This window comes from Triplophysa dalaica, chromosome 14, assembly GCF_015846415.1.
Source record: "Triplophysa dalaica isolate WHDGS20190420 chromosome 14, ASM1584641v1, whole genome shotgun sequence".
Classification (NCBI taxonomy): domain Eukaryota; kingdom Metazoa; phylum Chordata; class Actinopteri; order Cypriniformes; family Nemacheilidae; genus Triplophysa; species Triplophysa dalaica.
In genome coordinates this window covers 9,684,125-9,699,101 of record NC_079555.1, presented here as the reverse complement: position 1 = coordinate 9,699,101, position 14,977 = coordinate 9,684,125, and the positions used below count along the sequence as shown (strand labels likewise).

General features: G+C 38.6%; 1 protein-coding gene across 1 annotated transcript in view; it reads right to left on the bottom strand.

The window, feature by feature from the left end:
• The window catches only part of lysmd4 (LysM, putative peptidoglycan-binding, domain containing 4), a 38,227-nt gene extending 23,921 nt beyond the window's left edge, over positions 1-14,306 (bottom strand). Inside the window, exons 1-2 of the mRNA XM_056766289.1 lie at positions 13,911-14,306; positions 13,213-13,313 (exon numbers count right to left, since the gene is read on the bottom strand). The gene's annotated coding sequence lies outside the window, so the exon portion shown is untranslated. The remainder of the gene's footprint in view (positions 1-13,212; positions 13,314-13,910) is intronic.
• Between the last annotated feature and the right edge of the window lie 671 nt (positions 14,307-14,977).

Sequence of the window (14,977 nt, the reverse complement as noted above, 5' to 3'; positions counted from 1 at the left end):
CTCGCGCTTGATGCTCAGTGAATCTGAAAGGTCATGTCATGTTTTCTGGCAATTGACTCGATGGGTTTGGATTCTGCAGCATAAGGCTGGTACGATTTTCTGTGTATGTGTGTGTATGTGCGTGTTTGCGTGTGTGCTTCTGCTCCACACATTTACTGGGAAATGTGCCCCTGGGTTGTTTTTCGCATTGACCTTATTACCCTGCACTGTGACGAGCTTGCCACAGAACTTGCTATCTCTCTCTCCCTCCCTCTCTTTCTGTTTCTTCATGGCTCTACCTACCTTTAGCACAATTCCATTGCGGTAGACATTAAAATATCAATTAAAAACATTTTTGAGTCAATTGCTTCATATGCTTCGGCGGATAGACAGTTTGAGAGAAAGACGAGGGAGAGGAGAGCCAGTAAAGAAAAGCATTTTCAACCTCCGTTGCTCTAAATGAAGGGCGACAAACACGGAGTGCGGGCAATATTAGCACATTTAATTAAGGCCGATCGCAATCATCAAACACAGGCAGCTCAAACGCATCCAGCAGCCAAGCTAAACCACACAGGACCTCCATCTGCATTTGGCGCCATTCTCTGATATATCTCTTGCCTCGCAGCCATTTCTCCGAGTGTAATTTACCAGAACAATGTAATTTTAACCTTTCCCCTTTACCCATCATCAGGGACTTTAAGTCATTTCACTGGAAATGATGAAACACATCTGTGTCTTTTACGGCAGAGGACACACCATAAAAGCCAAACGCTTCAGTTAAAAAGGATCCTCCTTCTCGGAATTAATCCCAACTGTGCTCACAGAGTCGTGCGAGCGAAATGTTAATCATCCTCGGATTGCTCGGCAAAGCTTTGTCTGAAAGGAGCTCCTTATGGACATTTAAACAGTTGCTATTGGTGACAGAGCGGTCATTGGATTCCACGTGATGCTATTGGTACAGTCTTACGCTGTAGATTTGTTTGTTATCCTACCTAATCTCTCTCTCACCCTCACATTACGCCTGTCTCTCGCTCAGCAGCTCAGTGGCAGAGCTTCAGAATCACTTAGATCATTTTACCTAGGGCACAAAGAGGGCAGATAGAAGCCACTGACCTCCGCTTGCCCATGCAGGGCTTTACGCCTCGCTGCCTTTCCTGGTGTGACATTTCCCCCCGCATACGCCCTCCTCCTGCTCACGATTCCCTATCCCATCCAACCAACACATCACAAAGGGGAGGAATGAAAAAGGTCCAAACGTTCATTGTCTGAACAGATATCAATCAAATGAACAGCAGCCCGGGTCAATCTGCTGTCAGAGTCTTCGCCACTCACCACCGCGGACTCATGCAAAATGACAATAATGACAGAACGCCACAAGTGATATCAAGTCTAATATCTTCTGTAAAGGTAAAGAAGAGAAGGAGAGGAGAACTCGTGTCCATCCCTCCCACTCTCAGCACCTGACCCCTTGCCACATGTTTGCGAGACCCGGAAGCCCTCCCTGCGCGAAGACAAATACAGCTCCCGCTAAGGGTCACGCGATGGTCACGACATTATTAAAAGATCAATTGTGCCTGGAAAACATTGCCTACCCACTGTAGAGCTATGACTGCCACAGCTGTGACTTATGTAGACGCGCCTTTAATATCTATTTAAAGAGGTTTTACTGACAATGATCTAGCCAGACAAACACATTTGGAACCTATGGCTTTGACAAAACCCTGACCCGAGCTGAAGTGACGGCTGTGCTGATGTAGCTTATTGCACAACATGTGGATTGATTGTCACACACAGCATGTTTGACACGGTTGTATATTTATTTATATACAGTAGTTGCTGAAAATAACAGCTGGGACTGGGTTTGCTTTGGATTCACCCTCAGTTTAGATTAAACCATCAAAATATGAGACAATATGCTAAACTGTAAAGGTATTTATGGGACAAATTATTTGTCAAAAAAGGCAAACCATAAGTATATTGGGAAATATTATTCTAATATGCAAAATATGAAGACACTGTAAAATAAATACCATAAAAAACTAACATTTTCTGGCAGCTGGGGTCCCAAAAAAGAACTGCAAAATAACAGTTCTTTCATGTGCTGTCTTTTTCTGTAATATGATGTTTTTTTTACCGTATTTCATCTATAAAAAAGGGAATTTCTGTAAAATGACAGTTTTAAACATTATATGCAAAATTGTTTTATTGAAGCATACATTGACTTATAATTTATAAATAAATAGTTGATCCGCTCTTTTGGTAAAACTCTGTAGTATATTTTTTGTGATCTTGTGTTCTGTGTAAATTCTTTTTTTCTTAAATTTTAAGTACTCCAAACACACTATTGCAACAAACATACCACATTTTTAATGTATTTAAATGTGAATTAAAAAAAGAATAAAGATGGACGTCAGAAAAAAATGAATGCAAATACTAAAATGCATCTAACCATTCAAGAACACCAGCCTGAAATTTTTTTTTTTCCTGCAATATTTTACCTTATTATTTGGGACTGTAAATTTTTGACTTTGTGCACAGACAAATCTATTATATTAACGAAGGATTTGTAAATCAGTGGAAATAAACGGCAACTGGCTTGGATACTTTCTCTCTATTAGGAAAGACAATATTGACCTTACAGTTCAAGTGTGTCTTGTACACTGTACACATTTGTCAAGGGAGTAGTGGCATCTTTAGCTTTCGGAGACCTCAAAACATCCAAGACATTAATGGAGTGGGTGTTTTAAAAGTTAGCATGAAGACTGATGATGTCGACTAAGAGCTAGCATGCAGTGTTCTCTGGCAGATCCGGCTCGCTGCCTCCAGGGAGGGTGGTGTTGAGTGCTTGTAGAGCAGATATTTAAGGGGCACTGCCACGGTTGAAGAGTTTAGATTTTCCTCATATTCTATAAAGCCAGAGCCAGGGGAGTTGACTGAGAAGACGTGAAATGGCAAAAGTGTGTGTGTGATAGAGAGAAGGAGGAAAAGGGTAACTTAAAAAACAGGACACACTGTGGCACGATCAACACGTGTCTGCAGAAGCCTAGAAGTTGTGCGACGATCTTCCTGCTTGATTCACTGCAGTGTTTTGACCTTGATTTCTGCACTGCTGTGTAGAAGCTCCTTACGCTCTTGAAACAAGCACGAGACCGCCCTTCTTACTGCCACCCCACCTTAGCAAGGGTGTGAAGATGTGTGCGGACAGGGAGCTGCCTGTGAAACAGCACAGGATAGTGCTGCTCTCTGCCCTCCTGTCTAGGGCGGGATGAACATCTCTGCAGGTTGGCAGTGCTGGAAAATGACACTTTCAATTGGGGTCAATTGGACCTCTGCCTCGGGATCCGAGATGGCAGCCATGACGAGAGGTAATCTCAGGATGAGAAAATAATTGGCTTTCTGGAGGAATGGTCGGACCAGGCAGGAGGTGCAAGAGAGGGCTGTGAAACACTAGGGGTCAGTGGAAGTCCACATAATTATTACAAGTATAAACCAAACTGCAAGCTAGTTTCCTAAAAATATGTTAACATGTCTTTTGTATTGATTAAAAGTTCAGCTTCCAGCTCCACACCTTCCATCAATCGCATTTGTCGCTGTCGTTCTGAAACCTCGGATGTCCAAATTCACTGTTATTCAGGAAATGATGGAGAGTACTTTTCAAATGATTAAATGCGTTGTCAAAGTTGACAAGCACTTTTTAATGCCTTTTATTGGCTAGATATTTGGAAAACCCAGTCACAAACAAAGGGTGACTGCTAATAATAATGATTTATTGCAAAAATAAAAAACACAACATATGGAGATACATAGTTTCAGAAGGACTGCAGCGATGTATTCCATTATTATCATCATCATCTCCACAACAATCACTAATAATCATGATGCATGCAGTATTGTTTTCTATTATACTCCACTATTGTTCTGAATGGCAATTCAAAGCACAAAGCGACATCATTCTAATCGCACGCCTGGCAAAGCAATAGGAATTACCTCTGTTCCTCATCTATCACCTATCTTTCTCCTTGCCTCTCTCTCCAATTTGCTCCGGACTAATTATGGTGGAGTTTATGGAGCGTTTTTACCGCCCGCTCCTGTACCTCCAAAGTGGTTCTCTAAAACAGTGATGACACAGGGCTGTGGTAATTATCTAATTGTTTCAGCCACGTCTATCTTTGATTTATGGTGTTGCATCAGAGCCTGACCTGATTTATAATGAGGTCCCCTCACTTGTGAAAATCTGAACCTGAATTATGTGGCACAAGCCCAATTATTTCTTGGTGAGGTTTTGGCGACTGTTGACGTTGATGGCGTGCATTCTCAAACCTAACCAACAATAATATGATCCATCATTTTGGAATAGACACGCCTCTCTTCTCTTACTCACAACAGCGTGGTGTTCCTGGCATAGGGGTGTGCAGGTTCCCCCTCCTCATCGCTTCCACCTGCCAGACCGAGACTTCCTGTTTTACTAATCTGTCTTTGGGGAGAACGACAACAGGAGCCGGCAAAGGACGCAGCACCCCCGGGCCCCATAAATCCCGTCGGCTCCCGATTACCGACTTCGGGCCACAAAGTCAAAGAACTGGGCATTAAGTGGAGCAAGTTGCTTGGCACCAAGGACAAAGCTGACAGGAAACATAAGGCCCCCACATGCAGCCCGGACAGCGGGAGGGAACGGGCAGAGCCACGTGAAGAATAGGCACGCTAGTGAGGACATACACTACACAGATGAGACGGCCCCTCTCAAATTAGCACTGAACAGGGTGACTGCCGCTACGCCGGCTGATGAAGAGACACGCGGCTGCCACTATTTGTGCCGCTGAGGCATTCATCAAATTAATTACTGCTGCGCCCAAGCACCTCTCTGATACCTCTTTATTTTGAGTCCTGTAAATGGGGCCTCAGACGAGTCCTGACAGCGAGACCTAATACACACACTGCCTCTTCCCCAGCAACATAATTAATTGAAAACTTCGCTGGCTTGACAAATTGGAATGATGAATCTATCTTCTATGAATAGCTTAAGGAGAGAAAGAGAGAAAGGGGATGGAAAAAATGCATAATCAGTCAAAAATGTAGACGCAACATCTCTCTCGCTCTCTGGCTTTACGGTGTATTGAGAGCCATTAGGGCCCGGGGAAGCCATGGCGCCATGGAAAGACTGACTCTCCGATCTCGATTGATAACTTTGGCTCTTCGATTTAATAGAGCGGTCAAGGTGGAGCTGTTCCTCTGCATGGTTCAAGAGAAATAAAGAGAGGTAAGATCATTAATCATGCTCTCGTTCTCTTTTATTTCTTAACTGGGGAATATAGATGGATTGGATTCTGTGATGTCTCTCCACTTTTAATAACGTTCATGGTTTGGGTTGGGTTTTTGTAAACATTTTCCCCTATTAGACTAAACAAGCTTTTAACACAAATTTAAACACACATACCCAAGTAGATATTTTTGTTATATTATGTTTTAAAACAAATCCTATGAAATGAACAAACATTAATGGAGTTAAATGTTTTTTAAGTGAAAAGTCTTTACAATACACCAGAGTCATGTTTATGCAGGTTTATCATCATTAACAGGGTAAATGAGGTTGACATGTCATCTCTTTTGAGTAATTACACTTCTGTCTTTACATGTGAAGGCACAAAGCCACATCTTGACCTTCTACAATCTGCTGCAATCATCTGGAATAAAAGTGATAAGTTTGTGTAATGTTTTTATAATATGTGGTTTCAATACAGCTGCACAAAAGTCTACAGTATGAAAGAATGTCTTTTCTTTTACTTTTTTTACTATATATTAATGTCTAACTCTATACATTCAAAACAGACTACATCAAACACTTTTAAAGAGCCTCTGAGTGTTAACAATCAACATTTGCTGATTATTTTAATAAAATATTATTAGTTTGCATCATCTTATGCAAAATAGACTAGCAGCTAAGCATTACAAGAACAAGTGTAAATTCACCAACTAACTGATACCTACTAAAATAAGTATGGATTTATTGCAATGTAATATCAGTCCTGTCTGTTGTCTTCTAAAATAAATAAAAAAAAGATACAAAAAAGGTAATCCAATACCACAACAACACTTCTATACTTTTATAAAATAGGCTATCAAATGTATCAAAGTATTTGTTTGTTTAGTCTACCTTAAGCATTGTTGGCATGTCCAGTAGAAAATGCACTTTACACCACACTTTCACACCCTCTAGCCTTTTTTGTCCCACATTAATGTCCAGTAAACAGATGTACAAACTTTAGAAGCACAATTTATGGTCATGGTGGAAATGATGCCCACAACTGTGGGACATTCGCTATTTGTATAGTATTAATGAACATACTTTTGACACAAAATATAGCTTTTTAATTATTTTAAAAATGTAAAAAAAAATATGATACACAGAGCATTCAATTTTGGTATTTAAAGGTACGGTGTATGAAATTTAGTTGCATCTAGCGGTGAGGTTACGAATTGTACCCAACAGCTTACTCCCCCCTTCCCTTTCGAAGCACTACGACGGCTGACACGGAACAAGGATGTCGTCACTTTTTCGCTTCTTTGCCGAAGGAGATAACGTATTTAATAAACGCGCTCTGCAGAGCAGTTTGTCCATTTAGGGCTACTGAAGAAACATGTAATGGGAACTACGGTGTTTGTAGATAGAAATGGTTCATTCTAAGTTAATAAAAAACATATAATGTAAGGTCTTTATACACCTCTGAAGACATAGTTATGCATATTATACTGCATTTCTGTCAATAGATCCTCCATAACAACTACAGACTGGACCTTTAAAGTCTGAGACAAGGGCAAAATAATAAAAGTGATAAATAACAGGTTTCTGATGTGACCTTCATATAACAATTCAAAAAAAGTTTGTTTTAGTTTTAAAGGAAAAAAAATCCCCCATGAAACAAAAATGCAGAGTTGAAGAAACGGCAATTTATGTATGCGTGCACAATATATGCGGTATTTGCCTTTGTGGTATTCCTTGCAGGTGTGTTAGTGTGAGCGAGCGTGTTTTTTGTGAACAATCATACTGTACATGTCTACGCATGAAAAAATGAGAAGGTTGCAGATGTGAAGGACACACCTTTTCCATGGTAAGTAGTCATCCTTAATAGGTAGAGTCCTGTTTGTGAAATATGAGAGGCAAACTGCTATGTGACATTACTGTCGTCCCCTGGGACTGAGGCAGAATGATTTCAGTTCAGAGAGAGCCTAGACAGGACTACAAGACTAAATAAAGTCTCGGATAGATGGAACTGAACTCCCACTAGAAAACCTACGAGACAATGAGATTTCATGTGTCCTATGAGAAATGTTTACATGCTCTTCAAACACACACAGGCATGATATCTCCTACAGTTTCCTTTCATGACTGTGCAAAATTCGGAGTAGGACATTTTTTGTTGTACTGTCTTTCTAAACAGTTTTTAAAGATTTCAAAACAATCTAATATATGGTCTCACAAAAAATATATATGTCTATAAAATCAGTTTGTGGAAAGTATGGTTATCTTATTTGCCATACTAAAGATAGATGAAATGTAAATCCCTCTATAATTTGGTTCTAACAGGATTATCAAAGATTTGGCTTTTTCAATGTGGCATTGTGTTTAGATCTTTTTAGACCATACTAATGGACTAAATCTCCTGGTTATTCGTGCCACTAGCTTTGGGACTAAACAAAATCCATTTTTCATGACTTTCCCTTCAAAGCAATCATTGCATCTCTCTTGCATTAACTTGAAAATATTTATTCCTCATAATATCAATTCTAAAAGTGCTCCGGGAGATGGAAGAAAAAATAAATTAGAGGAAGCCTAATCTTGTTAGCGGGTATGAGTTGGATTTCAGGTGCGCACAAATGTCATGGTTGTTGTCTGAGACTACGCTGGATGATATGCACATTATATAGAGTTTTCATTAAATGTGGGTAACTGGCATTATTAGAGAACACTTCTTACCCTTAATCTGTGTGCACTCTAGTGTTCACATACCTACAGTAAGTAAAGACTGTAATATTCCATGTAAATTTTAGGATCTGAAGCCATGAAGCTACGAGCGTGCAGAACAGGGGGCTGCTGAGGTCATAAATGAATAAGACCCTCCAAATGAGTTTGCTGACCTCTTAAACTCCATGAAATTAATATAAGCAGACATCCTGGTGGCTACGCGGATTCAAAGCTGGGGGAAGATCACTAAAGCTCTCAGAGTTTCCTGAAACTTTTATAAGCTGACGTTTCGAAGACACATTGTTGCGTGATGGTGGCAGGGAGCGGTATGGAGGCAGATAACCCTTCAGCTGTTTCACTTAGCCCCTTATAGACGAACAGCGGTAATTCAGGAATCACACAAGGTTTCCTACTGTTGGAAACGCGACGCTTCGACCTTACGTCCTTGATTCCAGCACCCTGCTTGTTTTCTCTAAGCCCCTGGAGGCAAACAAAGCTTTGGAAATGAAGGTGTGTTCGAGACCACCTTCTGACAGTTGACAGTCAGCTAATTTTCTTATCTATCACAGACCTGGTGCTTCCAGCAGTTATCAGCATTGTAATGCCTCAGTGTGATGTTTACTCTCTTTATTTAGCTGGATGGCTTTGTTGTTTTCTGCTAAGCCAGTGAATGGTGCCAGGAGGCTTTTCATATCATACTTGAGAGAGTGGACAAAACAAATTACAGGAATGTAAATAAAAGGAAGATTAAAGCCACCGTGTGTAATGAGCTGAGGCCACTTCATACGTGTCATCTGGTGGCTTTTATTTGCAAGTATAAGCATGGCTGAAAAGCCGTTCACTGGCAATATGCTCTTTAGTAAGTGTGAGGGCACTTGAGACTATAGATCAAATAGCAAGGCTTTTGTATTCTGATACAGACACACACCATTTGCCTGTTTATAATATTAGTAGTATAGTTTGTTGCTGTATTTGTATGACACCTTTTGCACTACGCGGGGCTAATGTTTATTATATTATGTAACAGAAAAAAGCAGAGATATACCCTTGTGCATCTTACATTTACATTTATTCATTTCTCAGACGCTTATATCCAAAGCGACTTACAAGTAGGGTGCAGTGGGCAGCTATCACTGCAGAGCAAACAGGGGTAAGATGCCTTGCTCAAGGGAACTTCAGTCATTTTCCTGGAGGCACTGAGAATTGAACCAGCGACCTACTGGCTACGAGTCAAACTCTCTTACCACTAGACCACACCACTAGACCACAACAGACTTACCAGTGAATTTCAAGTTGTGTCACTTTGAAATACGGGACCAAATTTGACCTGTACAGCCGTGCTTAATAGCATATGCATAACGTCATTGCGTCATATTATTATTACTCGCTAAACGGTTACATACAGTATTTTAATAGTTTAATACAGCTTTCCTGTAGCTCAGTGGTAAGAGCATTGCGTTAACAAGTGGGCTCGATCCCAGGGGATTGCACATACCTAAGTATAAATGTATAGGTTAATGCAATGTAAGTCGCTTTGGATAAAATAATAAGATAGTAAGCTACTCCGATTGGGTAACAAACCACATTCAGGTTGCCATGCATTTTTTGTCAAAAAAGTTGGTAAACATTGCAACACTTGTGCGCGCATTTGAAAGTGTGTGTGACGCGGAGGTTTGAGGGAGCTTGTGAGTGACAGATGCATGCTTTGCCTTTTCAGAAACAAAGCCACATTTACATGTGATTATGTCATTGACAGGTGTCGGTGATATCATTCTCAAGTGTCATGATCACCATGCAATGCAGCACTGCTGCTGCTGCTGCTGCTGCTGCTGCTGCTGCTGCTTCAAACAGTGGTAAGATCAGCAGAACAGTCAATAAATGGGACATGCGAAGTCCCGTACGGGACAAATCAGGCAGGCTCAATATACGGGATGTCCCGGCTAATACGGGACAGTTGGCAACCGTAAATAAATCTACAGATCCACTGTGAATTTCTGATTTTCATGCTTTAGACTCTTGGCAGTGGGAGTAATATTAATATAAAGATGATGGTGGATAAAAGGAACAGGAAATTACAGTACAAAGAAAATAAGGCATCACGTGTCTGCACTTCAGGTTAGTTATAGATAGACGAAAGTCACAGGTTAAAGGGATAACTATATCTAAAATTCTGTCATTGTTTGTTTACCATCTTGTTATTTCATCTTTCTTCTTCTGCTGAACACAATAGAAGATATATTGAAGAATATTGATAAACGAAACAAAACGGTCACTCTTTCACTTCTTTTCTACGGACACAAAACCAATGCAAGTCAATGGGTACAGCTGTTTCGTTGCCACAATTTTTCGAATGATCTTCTTTTGTGTTGTGCAGAAGACAGCTAGTCATTTCTGAGTAAACTATCCCTTTAAGCTACTAAATTAAGTTTTCTATAGAGTTTGGAGTAATATAAATCGATATTTATTTTGAAAAAAACCTTAAAACTCCTGCTGACTAGAGATATTCATGGAGTAACCAAATAGCCACAAAGTATTCACATTTGTACCTAATTCAAATGTATCAATTACTCAAAGTGTGCATGGAAACTTCACCAAACATGTATATTTCAGACTGGCCCTTACATAACTGGATACATCATATCTGTCAAATGTACATAATATAATATCAATTTTTACCTCAAAAAGTCTATGATCAATTGTTATTGAACAGTAGATGGCAGGCTTGACTTATTGAATGCTACATTCCAGTAGGGGTTCATAATCCCCAAAATTGAGTTCTTTGCCAAAGGATATTATTGACTCAACCTATCCTCAAGATTACAATCTTGTTTCAGATCGTAATTACTAGTACCAAAATAAAAAAAATACCCAGGTTCAAGACACAGATATTACATCAATGCCTCAAAAGCACCAACACCAAACCTTGCGTTCCCAGGAGAGCGGAACACGGTTTTCCATTTTCAAAAGCTAAGAGGCATAAGAAACTACACTCTTTAAAAACACACAAAATATAAATACATAATTTTCCTCAAATATGAAAACTAAACTGAACAAGCATGCACAACAATGGAGAAAACAGCTAAACTCAATGAAGTTACATTTTGTTAATAGCAAATGACACAAGGGAGGAATAGAGGATATTGACCAAATGTTGATCAATACACTAGATGATCCATTTACTAAAGATCTGTCTCGCTGTATCTGATGTAACTTCTTTCCAAAAATGCGTCAGAGGTGAGACGGAACAGAGCCGTCATGTTAAACTCCTGTTCCACAATCCAAAAAGACAGACCGCTTATGATGACCTTGTAAGATGAATAAGGGATGTTTCTATGTTTAAGATTTCAATAAGCGGGAGGTTGCTCTCTGAAACATATCTTGCCTGTAGCACAGTGAGGAATGAATGTTGCCATATCACCAGAAGGTTTACACTATTTTAACATACAGGTTAACATCTTTCATTTTTCCCTTTCCTTATTTTTTTCCAGTGATGCATTTTAGAGGGTAACAGCTGGGTATGTGATGGCCAAATGCTAAATAATTCACATTTCTTATAAATATTGCACATTCAAACTCAAATAAAATCTAACCAGAGATATCTCTCTGGATTCAGGGCACCCAGAGTTCAGACGACTCCACTGGTCAAATAATACACTTTATGGGACTACAGAGACACACAGAAAGTTACAAATATTGTGAATGCACTATTTCGAGGTAGGTCTCTGTCATGTACTGTTTATGTTAGTCAGTATATAAGCAAAATGTTCAGTAATGTTTAGGTGTTTCAAGAAAGATACTGTTTATTGTTGTTGTTACATTTTCTTAATCATTGTGCATAAAGTGCTTTGACATTTGAACATAAGATTCTAAGAGACTGTTTGTAACATTTATAGATTAACCTTTTGCAACTTTTGGTTTTGGTCAATTCTGCATGATATTGTACGGATGTAATTGTACAATTTTATTTGTGAAACCTTAGCTGAGTAATAAAAAAAGTTTAAAATGACAGAATAAAATGTATAGTATTGCTATTCAAAAAAGTGTTGCTGTGATTTTTTTTATAGTAACAGATTGACTTGAAAGTATTTTTAACCTCTGAATCATAATATATAGAGTGCTGTGAACATTACATTTTCACGCCAATCTAATCTCTATGCTAACAAAGGAAAAAGCCCATATGTTGTAATATTGTAAAGAGTTAATATTTTCGCTGATGTCGCTGTTTAGCTCCATAAAATGAATTAGAAACTTGCATGACACATTTATATGAAAAAAACACATTTTCAGAAAAAAACTAAATCTTTTCAGTGGTACAAAAACATTGATTTTCATTGCATTTTTGGTTAAAAAAAATTATAGTCAAGAACTTTACAAACCCATTTTAGCTGTACCATTGGCCATATACATATAGGTCTGAATTTTTAGAACAATGAATTTATTTATTTTGGCAAAAGCAGATGAGACGAGCAGCATTTAATCTTGGAATTGTCTTGGATGCCTTCATCATTTTTGCTACTTTTCATAAGTAAAGGTTTTATTGTAATTATTGAATTGTATAACTATACCATTTAGGACTGGTTTCACAGACAAAGCTTTGTTTAACCCAGGACTATTTCTTAGTTAAATTAGGATAAGTCGCTTTTACTAAAATGCCTAAGATAAAAACATAAGTGATGTGTATCTAGAGACAAAACAATGGCAATGACATATTTTAAGATTGTCATCGCAATTTATTTCAGATAAATCAGCTCAAATTTTTATTTTAGTCTGGGACTAGTGATGTTTATTAATTTAGCACGAAATAATTGATTGTAATGTCACTTCCACCACACTAGCAATTTTCCAAGTCATAGTATCTTTTATGGTGACAAAAGTGTCAGTCCTTGAGATAAAATGAAAAGAATGTACATAAGGTACATACACTTCAATACAATATTTTTTCCTGTGCAGCATTTTAAAACAGGCAGTATTGTCCAATTAGGCAAAAAGTGCGAAAACAATTTTTGCAAAATGTGATTTCCATTACCATACCCAACACAGAATGTCATTGGTGGTAATAGTATTATAGTGGAAATTATGCTCAGGGCATTGAAAAAAGTGCAAAAATTACAGAATTTTCATGCAAATGCATGTAGCCATACTGTATGTCCACTGGTGATGTTAGAGGACACAATAAAGTTATATGTGTTTGAGGTAATTTTTCACATTGCCGAACAAACAATGACATCAGGTTGAAGAATTACATTAAACCAGTGCAAAATTCATGTGATTACCTGTTATTTTTATTCTTGCCTTTGCAATAGCTCTTGACAGTCAAAGAGATGGGACCAGAAGTGAAGATCCAGCACCCTATCAACTTCTTGCAAGTTGAAACCTGTAATGAAACTTTGAGTGAGCTGTCTGGATAATGTTCTCTGTTACAAATACAATTCTATCATTGTTATATACACAGAAAAACACAATTTGGTGTGTTTTATTTAATTTGGCATGATCTTACAGGTTACGTTACTTTAAATACCTCTGTTTGGCCATATTTATGTATTTAAATATGAAATGAATAATAAAAGTAAAAATGGTTTCTTCGACTACTTCATATTACAACCACAAACCAATCCAGGAGTGAAATCTTATTTTTTATAACCCACACATTCTATAATTGTGTGCAAGAACTATTATTATATGAATTATTGGCACAAAGTCCGGCATTCAGTAAACTTAAGAACATAATTGTGTTAAAACCACAATCTAAATCCTAAACCATGTAACACTGTTAAAGTAGATTAATCTTAAGCACTTAATGTAGGCCTATAAATACAGAAACACTGGGCTTATCTTTGTGGTAGTTGAAATGGGAACTCATGAGTGCCACAGTCAATGTAACCTTAAGGACTTAAGTTTTTGAATTAAAAGGTAAAACAATACACCACACTTCAGCCATCAAATGATCTATTTAAGAGGAAGATGGGCCTACCTGTTATTCTTTGATAAGGAAGGATATATTTTCTCTGTTCTCGACATTCTGACATTGCCATTACCAAAGCTAACTTAAAATGCTAAAACTTAGTGATTGTTAAAATGGTCAAATAAACAGACAAACAAACGTCAGAGGCCGCAACACAACGTGGTCTTTTTGTTCGGTTCGTGAACAATTCATTCAATTGAACCGGTTCCTGAATTGGTTGATCAAGCTCCTCAAATTGGACCGAATTGGTTCGAACAGTTCTGTCCCGTTTCGATACAACGCCGCATACTCCTCAGTCTTTCATCTTTGTCTTTCAGAACTGATCCCTGAACTGGTAATGTTAGCTTTTTAAAGATTTTTTGACACAAAAATAATCGTATGGGCCCGAATTATCCGAATTTAGTGAGAGTTCGTCGCATTCCTAACAGTTAAATAGGCTACAATTACCTTGAAGAAGTTATCTGTGATTTTTTTTTTACTAATGACATTGTTGTCAGAAATAGTAATTATTTTTGAGGCCGCGGTGTTACCGCCACCTACGAGTCACGTGCCGTTATATGTTCGGTTGCTGCTGCATACGCCATGATACGCATGAAGTCAGCTCGTTAAATTTCCAGGTGACAGGGTCAATTTGTTATGGTACATTGAACCCCCCAGACCAATACATCCAAAGAACCGATGCAAGTGTTTACCATTGTGTGGAAGTGTCAGAACGCATTTTTATTTGATTGAAGTCGCAGTGTTTACAGTTGCACGTCTTCGTATAATGTCCAACACCTGGGGAAGGTTCAAGCTCTAACCGGTGCGCAACGTGTTGCTGCGGTTTCCGGGTTGAACAACATGTTTATTGGAAAAGGTGTGCAACAGTGTTTGAGATACGTTTTCTCTTTTTTGCTGTGTGTGACAAGAATGTCAGTCCAATAAGAAGCAACATGTATATCACACACGCGGTATTAAAGAGACAGCTCGCACAATGGGTCCAAGTAAAGACGTTTAAATATGTCCGCTGCAGCTCGGTATACGCAACAATTGAAGGTATTAGAAGATACTTATTTTGCAGTATTCAACACCTAGGG